Here is a 6,458-nt window from a genome sequence, read left to right as displayed (position 1 = left end):
GTAAATTTTTTATTTTTAAAATTTATATTTTTAATTTTTTTTTATTTTTAAAAATTATTTATTTTAAAAAAAAAATTTAAATTTTAAATTTTTTTAAACATTTTTTTATTTTTTTTATATATTTTTAATATGTTTTACATTTTTTCTATTTTTTTTATTGTTTTTCTTATCGGAGGGTATTTTTGGTAAAAAAAATTCGTTAACCCCGGAATCAAGAAAAACCTTAGTTTTCTGAGATTTTCCGATTCCGAGCTGCATGACCTTTTTGCTGACGTGTCGAGCATGGAACATTACTCGGGAATCATCGAATACCTAAACCAAACAAGGGTTTTGTTGATAACATTGGATGGATAACCAAAGTTATCAAGAATAACCCCGAACCAAACGTACCCTAAGAGTATAAGATTCTTAGACATAGGATTAGAGTAATTTCCTGAATAAATATTATTTGGACTAGGTGTAACATAATCAGTCTAATAGGGGTAGGCACATAGACCATATCCTAAATCAAGTGGATATAAAATGAGTGAAAGGAATGAGGTACGACTACTAAAAAATAGTCATTTAGGGACGAATATTTGCAACGAATAATTTTTGTCCCAAATTTACAACGAATTTTGCAACAAAAATAAATATTATTTCAAATTAGCAACTAATTTAGGAACGAACTAATTTGTCGCAAATCCGCAACAAAAAATATTTCGTCTCTAAATTTGGTTCCAATTTGGCACAAAAAAATAGATTTGTTGCAAAATCGACGAAGAAAAAAATCATTCGTTGCAAGTTTTGGGACAAAAAACTATTCGATGTAAATTTATCAACGAACCCCATATTTGTTGCTAATTTTGCAACGAAAACCATATTCATTGCAAATTTTGCAATGAATCTCGAATTTGTTGCAGAATATGCAACGAATTTGGGATTCGTTGCAGATATTGTTTAAATAAATTTTAACTTGAAATTTACGACAAATAGGAGATTCGTTGCAAATTTCTAACGAATTTATGGATTCGTTGCAAATTTGCAACGAATTCATAAATTCGTTGCAAATATACTAACTAGGTCCAAAAAAATCACCAAAAAAAAATCAACCGGTAATGAACATTTATACTAGCTAGGTCCAACGAATTCCAAAAAATCACACAAAAAATATACTAACTAAAAAAAAATTTAAGGACATTTATATAATCAAGACAAATATACGAACACGCAGGAATTGATTTCATCGAATTCCGACGTCTCTAGGTTCATCAACTGGCTTCGCATATATAGAATCAAAGTTTGCAACGAATTTAGAATTCGTTGCAAATCTACAACAAATTTTAGAATTCGTTGCAAATCTGCAACGAATTTCAGAATTTGTTAGCGATTTGCAACGAATTTCTAGATTCGTTGCAAATATTTGCAATGAATTTCAGAATTCGTTGCAAATCTAACGAATTCTGAAATTCGTTGCAAACTTTGGTGATGAAAAAAAACTCTGAGGCCGGTTAATGGACCTAGGGAGCTTGGGATGAGATGAAACAAGTTCCTATGTGTTCGTTACATTCTCATGATTATGTAAATGTCGCTAAATAATTTTTTGACCAAATATATATATATTTTTCATAGCTAATTAAAATAGATTATTTTGATTACAGTTGAACATATTAGACTTAGAAAGAAAATTTAATTAGTGGAACTTATTAAAGTTACAAATTAATGCTAGAGAGGTCAGAACAGAACAAAATTAGTTTCTATGTGTCCGTATAGTTCTCCTGATTATATGTATGTCTTCAAAAGTTATTTTGACTCAATAGATTTTGGATGTGTGATTTTTAAAACCCGAAATATATTTTTTAGATGCGTAGGTGATCTAAAAATCACAAAAAAATATATACTAACTAAAAAAAATTAAGGACATTTATATAATCAGGACAAATATACGAACACACAGAAACTAATTTCATCGAATTCCGACGTCTCTAGGTCCATCAACCGGCTTCGCATATATAGAATCAAAGTTTGCAACGAATTCTGAAATTCGTTGCAAACTTTGGTGATGAAAAACAAAACTCCAAGGCCGGTTAATGGATCTAGGGAGTTCGGAATAAGATGAAACAAGTTCCTATGTGTTCGTCTCATTCTCGTGATTATGTTAAAGTTACAAATAATTTTTTGACCGAATATATATATATATATATATATATATATATATATATATATATATATATATATATATATATATATATATATATAAAAGTAAAATAGATGTATTTTAATTACAGTTGAACATATTAGATTTAGAAAGGAAATTTAATTAGTGGAATTTATTAGAGTTACAAATTAATGTTACAAATCTATTGGGTCACATGCACTACGAGCAGGGACAAATTCAGAAATTAGAGTTAGGGGAGCTTAAACTTAACGTAACAAATTATATATATAACAAAATTTTATTATATTATATTGTTCAACAAAATTAAGTCCATGAAATTTTAAAACAAAAATTTATTTATAGTATAATCAACATTTATATCCTTACTTAAACAATCATCCTTTATTTTATTATATAATATTATTTTCACATGTTTCATTCTTGAAAAGATGCTCAGTAAAAACAAGTAATACCAAAATAAAAATAAATCAATCTAGTAAAAATATATCCATTACGCCCCGTTTAATATAATTTTATCAAAATTGTTCCCATAGAGAAATAAGTTTTATAGATAGACGGCTAGCTATGGGTTAAGTCGTTTAAGATTAATTAGACACGTAAAAAACTTAAATTTTATTATATAAATAATTGTTAATAATCCGTACAATCCATTAATATGTTCCCATATTGTGTACTAAATTCAACATAAGACTATTTTGAAGAAAAATAAAATATATAGATAATTATATAAAATAAAATGACTAATTTGGTCAAATTTATTTGCCTTGAACAGAGTGCCTGATCGCATCCATTAATTATGATTTCGTCTGCTCACTTCTCCGCTCTCTCCTCGAATCCCTATCAGCTCAGCTACCTCTGTCGGTGGATCTGGATCTCTGATCGAAGCCACGAATGCAGGCATGCTTAGATCCCCCATTTTCGTCATCGAAATCGACGTGTAATATGATTCTATGTCTCCAAAAGAAAAATCCTAGATTCTCTCTTCTCGATCTGTTTACCATCTCATGTTCCTTAGATCTGTGAGAGAAATCGATCAGAGATGGGTTTTGCTTCCGGATCCGAAAACAAGATGATATCTTTCTTCGGATCTACCTTCTCGTTCCTTGTTTTCTACTGCTTGCTGCTTGGTCTTTCTCCGATCTGGCAACTGGTTTTATCTACCTGGAAGCTTCCCCCTCATGAGTATTTGGTCGAAGTCAAAGAGGTCCTGCCGATGAAGGTCAACTCGCTTACCTCCATCGAGACCGAGCTTCCTTTCAACAACTATAGTCTTCCATTTTGCCACCCTCATGATGGAACGCCAAGAATCTTGGGAGCTCCTCATGGGAAACGGAACTCAAACAGGGCTGGGCTACAGCCCAGGACAGCTCCAGTAGATCCGTCTCTAACTACAAGTATGTAAAACAAGTTTGAAAATTTGATTCTCAAATCAAAAGATAAGATATTTGATTGGACCAAACAAAAGACAAATATGAAAAGATATTTATCGAAACGGAAGTGTGAATGAGTCATGACTATCATAGAAGATATGGTTTCATAATGATTTGATAATAATCAAAAGGGATTTGATTTAGTTATGAAACAACTTGTTTTAATAATAAACCAAATAGATGAACCAAGATGGTTTAGTTTTGAACCAAACTTATTCTTAAAGGTAATGAATTGGTTTGGTTTTGTTTATTGGGTTGAGGAGATGACTTGGTCCCCAAATCATGTAGAGGTTTATAAATACTCCTCTATTAGGAGAAATATATTAACATAGGCTAATTGGTTTAGGTTTCTAGAAAACTCTAGCCACCCTCTCTCTCCTCTCCCTCTCCTTGCTGCCAGCCACCAAGAAACCAAGGGAGTTTTTTTATTCCAAAGCTTCTCCACTTGTTCTTCTCCTCTTGGATCACATCGCCTCCACGCTTAGCTAGTACCAATCGGAGGCAAACCTTGTTACTCATCGGAGTTATCTTGAAGATCTCGACGTATATACGAATAGATGTGAGGTTCGTGAATGTCACTAAAGTTGATGTCCTTTCCTATCGCATCATTCGCAAGGTACACCTGGAATAATTGTTAGTCTTTTATTTTATAAAATTTTATTTTGCTCTTATATCTACACGTGTTGTATCTTGCATGCGTGGGTGTGTGTTGTAATAAATTAGGAGTTTTTTTTTTGCCACGCAAGTTTTGTGAAAATGTCTAAAGCACGCATTCACGTCAGACTCATAACCCCAACAGTAGAGTGGGGGAGGGACCAAGCGCTCGGGGGCAGATACGGAAGAGGGTGTGGCTACCTCTTCTTTTTTGCGTAGACTGAGCTTCCTCTACATTGATATACTTGGTTGTTTTTCCAAGTAGGTGGTCAAAATCTTTTGGGAGCTTCTTGATTATAGAGTGGAAGAAATCATTATCTACGAGCCCTTGGGAAAAGACGCTTACTAGAATCTCTGGAGTGGCCAAAGGAACATCAATGACCACTTGGTTGAACTTTTTGATAAATGCCCTTAGCATCTCCTTGGGCCCCTGTTTGAGGGAGAATAAGCTCAACGTGGTTTTGTTGTACATGCAACTGCTGGATAAGTAGTGAAGGAAAGCCTTGTGAAAATCCTTGAAGCAACAAATGGACTCGACTGGTAGCCGGTTGAACCATCTCTGTGCTAAGCAAAAGAGGGTGATGAAGAACACTTGCCACTTTACTCCATCTGTGTATTGATGGAGGATGGCTACATTTTCAAATTTAAGGAGATGGTCTTCTGGGTCGGTCGCTTCTCCATATTCTCCGATCGCTAAGGGTCGGAAATGGCTTGGTAGCTTGTCCTCCAATATTTCTTGAGAGGATGACATGTTTATCCATTCAGGGGATCTCCTGGTCATTGGATCTTTTCTCCTTTGCACCTCCCGGGCGGGTAAATATCCAAAAGATGATCCTTGGGGCCTCTCCGCTCGACTTGCTCCCTTGAAGGGCATACGGAAAAGGCTCGATGATTTACGAGTAAAGACAGGTGCACCGGCGGTAGGCTAACCGGTTGCACAGGAGCTTGCATGTAGCCGGTTGGAGGGGGAGGAGTTGGTGGAAACGCAATCGGCCCTTCCACCCGCGCCCTTTGCTCGGTATATGGGTCTGTCACCAATAAGGTCGGGGCATTCGGCAAAGGATGTTCCGTTATTGCCTACTGTTGTTGTGCCATCTTTGCGCTTGAGCGACTATGAGCATCTCCAAGTCCTCTTACGATAAAGTGACTATCATAAATCATCCAGCCTCACACATCTTTTTATTTTAGATGGTGAAGTTCCCACATGACGACGCTAAATTTGATCTTATTTGAAAGAGAAGAAAATAGTGCGCTGGCTAGATCTGGCTAGGTGGCTCAGATGTTGACCCTGAGAAGACTTGGAGAGGGAGAATCTTGAGTCCGCAAACGATCCTGCGTGGAAAAACAAGAACTAGGAGAGGAGAGTGTTAGTCACCAGGCTAAAGAGAGGGTTCCTAGCACATGGACTCCGACGCTCAAGTCATAACAGTAGCCAAGTAAAAATGTGGAAGAAGATGAACAGTAGTGTAGTATGGATAGTGCGCTTTCAAACATGTAAAAGGCATATTTAGCCAACGGAAAGGACCCGCCCTTTTTTATACCGCTTGTTATAAACTCCATAATGATGAGACGACAAAGAATGTTGAGTGTCAGAATATATCGCGTAATTGAGAATATGCCTCGGTCTTCCTCTTAGCAAAGGAAGATTCCATTGTAGGCATATGTCAAAGTAACAAAATATTCTCTGGTGAGTAGCGGTTATTTTCTGATAGGTTGTTGCAATTCTCCAATAAAATTGTCTCTAAGAAGAGACCCGGCCGGCTCTGGGGTTGGGTAGATGTAGGCTGGAAATCATGCCGAATAGAAGTGAAACGCTGAGCTCTGGATATCTGACTAGCTTTGGGTCGGGTGGCTATATGCTGGGAGATGTTCCTATAAGGTGTGGGGTGTTGAGCCCCGTAGATCCGATCAGCTCTAGGGTCGACCGAGATTATACTGAGAGTATTGTATATGGGGAGTACTGAGAAGTAGGAAGTTGAGCCCCATAAATCTGTCCAGCTCGATTGGGATTATACTGAGAGTATTGTATATGTTAAGTGGGGAGCTGAGCCCCGTAAATCTGGCTTGATTTGGGGTCGACTAGGATTATACTGGGAGTCTTGCATATGAGAAGTACTAAGTTGTCAGGAGTTGAGTCCCTTAACCCCGACCGGATATTTGTCTGCCCGAGTTTATGCTGGGAGCCTCGCTCATATGAAGTCAGGAACTGTGCCCCC

Source organism: Zingiber officinale, chromosome 10B, assembly GCF_018446385.1.
Source record: "Zingiber officinale cultivar Zhangliang chromosome 10B, Zo_v1.1, whole genome shotgun sequence".
NCBI lineage: Eukaryota > Viridiplantae > Streptophyta > Magnoliopsida > Zingiberales > Zingiberaceae > Zingiber > Zingiber officinale.
The sequence above is the reverse complement of the archived record's forward strand: the minus strand, read 5'-3'. Positions refer to the sequence as shown.